Genomic DNA, 10,757 nt, shown 5'->3' on the forward strand with positions numbered 1-10,757 from the left:
AGGCAGCAACTTGGCTCTGCCTCTGGCATTGCTGACGTCTATGAGCGACGGTAATCACTCACTATCAGATGGTCCGTATATTCGTTTGCCAATAAAAATGCTGTGTATATGGGTTAGTTCGCTCACCGAGCTCTTCCTCGTAATTGTCGAATTAAAATATAGTTAAGGCTTCGATCAAAAATGTCCAAAGGTGGAACATAGATGGATGGAAATGGTAATATTCTCTTAACACTAAGCGGGCCGTGAACTTGCTCGTGTGTGAGATTAACAAATAAAAAATAGCTCATATTTGCTGATAACTGATCTGGTAAAAACCTGACTCGCGTCAACGACTATTTACTTATGCTAGTGGTCCCCCAATAGTCGAAATTAGACTATAATTAATTGGAATAATTATATATTTGAACATTATTATGGTTATATTGTCAAAGACTTATCTATATCACTATATCACAGATTTCGCCAAGACTACACTTTAGGAAAATATTAATATAAACCAACAATATTCGATTCCCAATTTGACCACACACTATAAGCAATAAGAAAAGTTTGACAGTAAACAAATAGTATGCATGCGTGTGTGCGTCAAATACATGGTAGTGTGTGTAATGTTTTTTTATTGATTTAATGTATTTATTATGCATAATTTGAAAAAATATTAATATTCTGCACTCCTTCTCTATATTCTCTATAAGTGTGGGAAATTTCATATTTCTCCGTCAGCGTAATTTTCATAAAAATGGGTACAAAGTTTTTGCCTCACGTATTAATATATATATTGATTGAAATAAATCTCTGAACTCAGAACGGTAATTTCGTCATGTATGTATGTATTCACTTAAATATTCCAACGCCCTTCGCCATAAGGATACAAAAGTTAGGACAACCGGACGAAACCGCCCACATATTCTACAAAGGTTGCACACGTAACCATGACATTACCATATCGCATAGATCAGCCGCTAAATATTGTTGCATAAATAATGTACCTTATAATCACATTCGTCACAATAATGTACTGAAGGTAGGTGAACGTACTTAAATATAATTGAGGTCAACAGTAAATTTAGAATAAACACTTAGCACTTACTAAAATTAACTATATATTTAATACGTGAAGCAAAAACTTTGCATCCCTTTTTACGAACATTGCGCGGACGGAGGGAGGAGTATGAAATTTTCCACACTTATAGAGAATATAGAGAAGAAGTGCACAATGCTAATATTTTTTTTAAATAATGCATAAAAGATACATTAAATCAATAAAGAAAACATTACACACACTACCCTGTATTTGACACACACACGCATGCATACTATTTATTTATTGTCAAACTTTTGTTCTGGACGTCTGTTGTCAAATTGAGAATAGATAAAATATTGTTTGTCTTTATTAATATTTTTCTATAGTGTAGTCTTGGCGTTGAAAATACAATCATAATATATGTAGTGTACAAACTTACAATTCCAATCAATTATAGTCGAATTTCGACTACTGCGGTACCTCTAGTTAATCTAAAAACGAGATTTCCTTGATTTAGAAATAGCAATGTATGAACAAGACTAAATCAACAACAAGCAAAAAAGGAATTTGATAATAAAAAAAGCTAAGCAGAAATGCAGCCGCTAAGCTTACATTAGGTTCATAAAGATCGTGAACTACAGCATATGCACGAATACATCTCGAAGCAGAATAATAATTGAGTTGCGAGCATACTTTATTTACATTCTAAATTTTACTAGTGGTAAGACGTGTTGTGAGTCCGCACGGGTAGGTACCACCGCCCTGCCTATTTCCGCCGTGAAGCAGTAATGCGTTTCGATTTGAAGGGCAGCCGTTATAACTATACTGAGACTTTAGAAGTTATATCTCAAGGTGGGTGGCGCATTTACGTTTTAAATGTCTATGGGCTCCAGTAACCACTTAACATCACGTGGGCTGCGAGTTCGTCCACCCAACTAAGCAATAAAAAAAATATCAAACGAATATGAATTTAAAAATACACTCACAATTTATTTTGAATAATTATTAAAATGTCAAAACAATTTTTTTAGTTTTCTAAAACTAATAAAATCATTTATTTCCCACATCGATCTCGAACAGCTCCGACTAACAAATCAATTGGTTTGGAAACGTGTTTATTAACGTCAATTTGTATCTGGACCGGTGGCACGATCGTGCGCGCACGCTACCAATTACGGCGATTTTTAGTCGCGAGACGACCCAACCAACACGAGATCCGAAACGAGAGGTGTGAACGGACCACAATCCGTGATCCCTCTCACTTTTGTAAATTAATTGGTACTGTTCAAAATTTAATGAGGTCAAATTAGATTTGATTTCTGAATTCACTCACCATGATTTTGAATTCGAATTTTTTTTGTTCCAGACCAGACTTTAAAAATATACTAGCTGTACCCGTCCGCTTCGCTGGGCATTTAAAATTAACATTATCATTTCTCACCCCCACAAATATTCTCATAATTAACACCCCCGCAAGTGGTGTAGGGAGTCCAACGCTAATATAAATATTAGCCTATGCATTAAGTACCTGTATTTTCTACAAGGATACAAAGTTTCAAGTCAATCGGATGCATGGTTCAGTAGTTATAACGGAACATCTGTAAAAGCCACTGTAGATTTTTATATATTAGTATAGATTAGTGTACTTGTACTAATTTATGTTCAACACTAAACAAATGACCCATTTTGAGCTTTTGCATTGAAAATCCACGTATCATCTCATTGTTTTTGCACATTTGACTTTTCTTACCAATTAATCTATAGTTATTATATATACTTTATTTTGGTTTTGTTTTTTTTATTTTGAGTAATACTCTTCGTATACTGTTATCTACCCGTTATGGTAGAAATAGATGCCAGTAAGTATTTGTATGATTAGTGTTAATATTTGAGTGATTAATGAAATAGATTTGTGCTTTCTCCTATATTAAAGACAACTAAGCTATGTCGGTTCAGTGGCGAGCTTTGGGGGAGGCCTATGTCCAGCAGTGGACTGCCGCAGGCTGATGATGATGAAGCTATGTCGTTGCGTTTTTTTTTTCCATAGACTACTTTTGCAAGTCCCATACACATTTATGATGAAACACAGGTACCTATATAAAATAAAATTTAGCCATGACACACGAAATAAATCAAGACCTTTCAGGGGTGATAGAGAAATCAACGAAAAGTTAGGTAGTATCATAAATTAAATCAATGATTAGATTTTTTAACCAATAGCGTTGTGAAGACTGACCAGTGATTAAAATATTTTCCCTTTCTACATCAACTCATAAATTGTGACGTAATGATCGGGTGAATAATTATAATTTAACGGGATGCGCAACTGAAAGTTTGGCTTGTAGCGACGCTTGCAACACGTAGTTGACACGACAGAGAGATCTCTACATTCCGTTCGTACAGTGTCTGTTCAACTTCAAGGTTAATTTTGACCTATAAGTTATCAGTAAACTCATCAAGGCTAACTTAATCATGCTAAGCGCACCGTTGAGATAATTAAGCAAATCAAAAACACCAAAATTACGTATCAAAGAGTTAAACATTAACAAACGTTATACGAGCAAAGATGGTTGACGTGTGAAACAATAATACACTAATACTATGCAGAATTTATGTCTCAATACTATTCTGATTAATGTGTGCTTGGATCGTCAACAACATGTGATTGAATCAGTAGTAGTAGCCGCAATATTAGGAAGGAAACTGGCATTGCTGATGTCTATGAGCATTGACTTCTGACATTAGGTAGGTCGTCCGCCCATTTACTTACCTATAAGAACAAAAAAAAACATGCCCAAATAATAAATACTCTCGATTGATATCCGTGCATTGACATTCTAAATGGTTTTAATAATATAACTAGTAGGCCATTCAATTTTGAGCTTAAACTCTGATTAATAATTTAATAAACTGAATTCCCAGTCGTGTAGTGTAACCTGACCGATAAACTCCACGGGTGGCGTGTCGGGTGTTCGTCTATCACAACCATTGCACAGCATCTTGTGAATTTCGTACACTAACAAACGAATTTATATATATTTTGCTTAGATGATTGGACGAGCTCACAGCCCACCTGGTGCTAAGTAGTTACTGGAGCCCATAGACATCTACGATGTAAATGCGCCACCCACTTAATGTCTTAAGTATAGTTACAGCGGCTGCACCACCGTTCAAACCGAAACGCATTACAGCTTCACAGCAGACATAGGCGGGGCGGTGGTAGCTACCCGCGCGGACTCACACGACGTCCTACCACCAGTAATTACGCAAATTATAATTTTTCGGGTTTGTTTTTTATTACACGATCACCGTGGAAGTCAATCGTGAACATTCGTTGAGTACGTATTTCATTAGAATAATTGGTACCCGCCTGGGATTCGAACACCGGTGCATCGCTCAACACGAATGCACCGGACGTCTTATTCCTTAGGCCACAATGACTTCACATATTCACAACTGAGGCATAATCAAGTAATAGTGAGATGTAACCAACAAAGATTCTAGACAAATCTTTGTTATGATTTAAATATGTTGTTCTAACTAATACTGAATGGAAGTAATGGTAATTGATTAGCGCGGAAAGTAAGGTGAGGGACCATGATGAAGAATTCATTCCAGGTTATTAGTACGAGAGGTACTGGCGATGCAATGCATGCTTTGTAAAAGGTTTTAGGTAGTAAAAATTTAATCCGAAGAAGTGCGATGGTAAATAGGTATGTATGTTGGACGCTGATACGGAAGGCGATTGAATGAGGACATTTGTCATAGAAAATATACAAAATGCTGTTTTTTATGTAGATCCTTAACTTTACAAAAAAAAACATTGTTCTTGTGGTTGTATTAGTATATGTTTGGCGATTTCCATTTTACATCCGGAGCTTATTTTATTGATGACGTAATCAGTAAAGCTGTAATAGGAAGGGCAGAAATAATAGTTAGTTAAAGACTATTTGGACAAATTCCAAAAAATGGTATTTTAATTACCTTAGATTGATTTTTATTATAAAACAATTAAACGCATAGGCAGAGTAGCTTAAAGCTTATTTGATTTTAAGCGGTTAGCGAAGGATGTAGTCATTATAGTTTGTTATTGTCAATGTGGTTTGCCCGCCTTAAGAAATGATGCCCAGGCTTCAATTCCATTGGAAAAACGAAACTATTCTTCAAACAGGAACGCAGGACTGCTTTATTGTAGAAACACGTGGAACTATGGTATCGACATCATCATCATCAGTCCACAGGCGTCCACTGCTGGACAGACTGGTTCGGACAGAGTCGATCTTCGGCCCTCCTCATCCACTCCCCGCCGGCCACTATCCGACGCCCGAACCCATTCTCCACTTGAGAACCCGTCAACTCCAGAGATCGTCAGTTCTATGGCATATACGGTCAGCCCACTGCCACTTCTATGGTACTTCTATGGTCACAACGACGGTATCAATACTTATGAAATCAAATAATACTTCACATTGAGCTCATAATTTTCAAATAATGTCAAATAAAATTTCACACAATCAATTCAAAGCCTTTAGCAAATTTAACATAAACATTTATCTAAATGGGTAGTTAAATTTAAGACGTATTGAAAGCCTATACAATAGAAGATCATCTTAATACCATGAACTTTACTCTGTAATTGAGGGCATTTTATTTATAACTCGAAAATTGCACATTCGAACATTTCATCGGCGATTGTGAACTGTACGTTAAATTATAAATGTTTAATACAGAGCTGTTAATAACGACTTCAGATTGAAAAATAAAGAAATAATAACGGTATTCGATTTTTCTAGGCAAGCCGCAATACTAAAGAAATTGAAACTTTCACCTATTGCTGCAAAGTCACAATTTAATTTCAAGTAGAATGCACATATCGGTATCTATGGACTTAGATAAAACCAGTTAATCTTACCTAAGTCCATCTTAACTGAGTTTCTTCTTAGTCGGACACTGTTGTCAGATTCCCCATTGTTACGCTGACGATGTACACATAGAAGCACTCATCAGCTCCCCAATGTTTTGGATGATTGCCTTCCTGGCAATGCGCTTCTAGATCTGGCGCTTTAAAGCGTTTTGACTACACTGGGCTATAGTATACGTAAACCATTTGACAATCAAATTCGAATGACAAAATCATATTTATTAAAATCATTTAATGATTTTTTTATCACCATTGTATGCCGACGAGCAAACTGCCCCCTGATGGTAAGTGGTTATCGTCACTCATGGTCGTCAGAAATGCCAAGGGCACAGCCAAATTGCTATTTACCATTAAATCTTGAAATTTCATTGTCACACTAAAATGATCAAGAACACACCTAAACAAGTCTCTGTTCGTATCCAGAGTGTTGTATTCGTGACTGAATCCGGCTAATGTGTGTACCTACGCTGCTATGACCGCAACGAAGATAGCAATGGCAGTATTAATTCATTGCCGCGGCACAAGGTACATGCCGTCGGTCATTATCTAGCTCTCCCTGTCTGCCCTATGAGGAATTTCTAACAGCTGTATCTGTATTAATTCCCACGGCAATCAAGACGGTATAAATAATAATTTAAATTCCACGCACATTTTTTCTTCAATTGAATGGCACAAAATCTTAATTCCTTTATTTATTTTAAACACAGTAACAAAAAATACTTTTCCGATGAAAACTAACTTCTACATGTATTTCGAAGATACACCAATTAACGATTTGAAACTAACGTAAATCAAAATGCAATGTCAACATGAAGATATAACAGTGGTAATCTAGCCACTTCGATAAAGCGGCACGACACGAGAACCCTCTCATCGTGGCCGCCGGTAACTACATTCCCGATCCTGCGGACAGAATGGAAAGCAGTCGACGTCGCCCAAACACGTCATCTCGGATCCTCCCGATCCACTAACGGTGCTTCTAGGTACTTCAAGCACCGGTCACCGTTCTCGTCGAACCCGTCGCTTGCGACGAAGGGCTCGACGAGTAAATTAACTCCCAGACACAGCCCACTGAGTTTCTCGCCGGATCTTCTCAGTGGGTCGCGTTTCCGATCCGGTGGTAGATTCTGCGAAGCACGGCTCTTGCTAGGGTTCGTGTTAGCAACGTCATCAGGTTTGAGCCCCGTGAGGTCACCTACAAAAGTTAGGGTTACGCTGACATAGCCTCTCAAGGCTCTCAGCTTAGGTAGGAAAAAAAAAAAAAAAAAGGTAATCTAGTCAAAGGCATATCAAAAGGACATTCCTCCCAGGTTTAGCTTATGAGCTCACCTAATAGTCCTTGCGTATTTGAAATAGCCCCTTGATCTACCAACGATTAGGTAGGGAAACTAAAAGGTAAACAGTTACACACTGCAAAAGACTACTCTTAAAATAGGGACCTCCTTCTTGCGTCGATGATCCCCAATGCTGAGGGTCGTGACCTCATGAGACTTTCTTGAGAAAATACATATGGTGGAGTCCCGCGTGCTTCCACAGCAGTGCTTTTGGAAGAGATTTCGTTCTTCGAGGCCGCTGAAGCGTTATTAGGGTACGGCTAATTACCCGCCGCCAGACATTCGGCGTTGACTGTTTTACGCTGGAAAAGTCGACCTCCAACTCAACTCTTTTCTCATCCGGGCTTGGGATCGGCATTGGCAGAGTTCAAATATATAAGTAGGTCACATATCATAATCATCATAAAAATCACAAAAACCAATGTGGTGGATACAAGTTAAGTTATATTAATCATAATAATGATAAGATTAATATTAAATTACAATAAATTATTTCCGATGGATTGGAAATAGCGTTGCATAGGACACACTCTACGGCTCAGCGGAGTCAACGCATCATCAAACATCTCCAATATTATATAATTTTTTTTAAATCCCACCTATGCTGATAGCCTTAAGAGGCTATTTCAGTTTCACCCTAACGTATGTAGGTGAGCTCACGGGGCTCAAACCGGACTGTTGCTAACACTGACCCTAGCAAGAGAAGTGCTTCGCAAAATCTACCACCGGTTCGGAAACGCGGCCCACTGAGAAGATCCGGCGAGAAACTCAGTGGGCTGTGTCTGTGGGTTAATTCGCTCGTCGAGCCCTTCGTCGCAAGCGTCGGGTTCGACAAGGACGGTGACCCCAATATTATATTAGCAATATCATATTAATATGAACTTTTGGCAATGTAAATTTTAAAATATTTCTTTTAAAACGAGCCCTATAAAGATTTATGTTACGTTCATATTGTACAAATGCTAATTCAAATTATTTATGATGCATACAAAAGTCGTGACTCGCCTTGACACCGGACACTGGCTAAGTGCGAACCATCATTAAATGATAAGGCCTGCCTTATATTACGGTGCTTAGATAACGAACAAACGTTTTTGACTTACGTTCAATACTTAGAGTAGATACAGTGAACTACTTATAAATTATACTATTTCTCTAATTTATTCTGATATGTATACATGCCTTTCGTTTGTGTTGTCATCTTTCCTGAAAACGGTTGGAGAAAATTATTTTTAATACTACACGTAACTAAAATGTATAAGACGCACGCAGTCCACGATCCTATGTGATGAGATGAGGTGCTTTTAGGAATCACAAGCACCGGTCACCGTCCTCGTCGAACCCGTCGCTTGCGACGAAAGGCTCGACGAGCGAATTCACCCGTAGACACAGCCCACTGAGTGGGTCGCGTTACCTATCCGGTGGTAGATTCTGCGAAGCACTGCTCTTGCTAGGGTCAGTGTTAGCAACAGGCCGGTTTGAGCCCCGTGAACTCACCACCTACCTACATGTTAGGGCGAAGCTGAAATAGCCTCTCAAGGCTATCAGCATAGGTAAGAAAAAAAAAAGATGAAATGGGCGTTCGTAAACACAATCCGCTTCATATTGTATTTCTATTGTATCTTCGTAAAATATGTACTAAGTAAATTTCTAATTAATAACTAACGAATACAAAAATAAATTACTATTTTTTTTGTTATTACTCATATGGGCAGGCCCACCTGGTGTTAAAAGGTTACCGGAGCCCATAGACATCTACAACGTAAACCGAAATGCATTACTGATTCATGGCAGAAATAGGCAGGGTGGTGATACCTACCCGTGCGGACTCACAAGACGTCCTACCACTAGTAAACAGAACTAACACTAAACACTAAGTGTATTAACTTTGTAAATGTAACTTATTTTACGCCTACGGAAAGACATTTACTCCCAGTTTTCAGAGATTGCTATTTTCGATTTTGTATCTGCCAACGTGAACACTCCTATATATGTACTATCCATACATTCATATCTAGACTATTATTGTTCCTCTATTTACCTTTGCAAAAACGATTTGTGAACAGCTAAAAGTTACACAGATTAATCCACGGTACAACATAATAACATTTCAATCGGTTCGTAGTGCATAATAAACAAAAGTACATAAACTGCATGAATCATCTCCGCCTCGTGAAAATTAACTAAACATTAATGAAAGACAAAAGCGATTGTGATGCTCTCTCTCTTCCCACACTACAAGTTAATCGTTGATTTAATAAATTCATATGCGTGGGTTAGCATAACAGAGTTTACTATCCAAAGCTCCTACTTGGGGCAGACAAAGACTTATAATTTAGTGACTCTATTTCTATACTACACTTCACGGTAATCTATTCTATGTATTTTTTTTTTTGCTTAGGTGAAAGGACGAGCTCACAGACCACCTGGTGTTAAGTGTTTATCGGAGCCATAGACATCTACAACGTAAACGCGTCACCCACCTTGAGATTTAAGTTCTAAGGTCTCAGTATAGTTAGAGCGGCTGCCCCACCCTTCAAACCGAAACGCATTACTGCTTCATGGCAGAAATGGGCGGGGTGGTGATACCCGTGCGGACTCACAAGACGTCCTACCACTAGTAAGTAAAGTAAAGTAAAGTGCTCACAAGTCACCTACTGTTAATTCCAGTAGAACACATATAGACATGACAATAGGAATGCTCTATCTATCTTTCGGTTGGAGTCTCAACTGTATATAACTGCAGTTTGAAACTTTGAAACCTTGAGACTGTTTCGCGGCATAAATAGCCTAATTAGTAGCACCCAACCGGGTCGGCTAGAATACAACAACAAACAAATTTGGTAGGCAGCGGCTTGGCTCTGCCCCTGGCATTGCTGACGTCCATGAGCGACGGTAACCATTCACCATCAGGTGGGCCGTATGCTCGTCTGCCTATAAGGTAATAAAAAAAAAAAACGCAAATGATAGCTTGTTGTGTCTACCTTGCGTTAAAACTACAAACTTACAAAAAATTTATATGCATAACTTAAACCACCCGAGATCCTCTTGTCGTGAAGATGAAAATCCAAGTCAAATAAAGACCTCAAGTTACTCCTAGTTCCTATATATTTCTAAGTAATATTTAGTAAATGTTCCAGATCAGATAGGAACTCACAATGAAGAGAAGATCCAAAATCAAAAGCTCCAAAAGTAGAAGCACGTTTATTTTAACAGATAAAATTTACCAATGATTTGTTTCACTCACACGTATATTTAAATCTGCACATTATTTGGCACGTAGGTCGAAATCAAACCTATAATGATATATTCGAATCAAGATCATTCAGCAACGCCATTTACGCAAGGAATCGTTCAATAAGCAATTATAAATTGAAAACCGCGAATAATCACACGAACACAACCTAATATTACATTGCAGTTTTTTTTTTCTAATCACCATAATTTGTACAAAACTGTATTCTGGATCTGACATTTT

Source organism: Bombyx mori, chromosome 18 (assembly GCF_030269925.1).
Source record: "Bombyx mori chromosome 18, ASM3026992v2".
NCBI classification, from domain to species: Eukaryota; Metazoa; Arthropoda; class Insecta; order Lepidoptera; family Bombycidae; genus Bombyx; species Bombyx mori.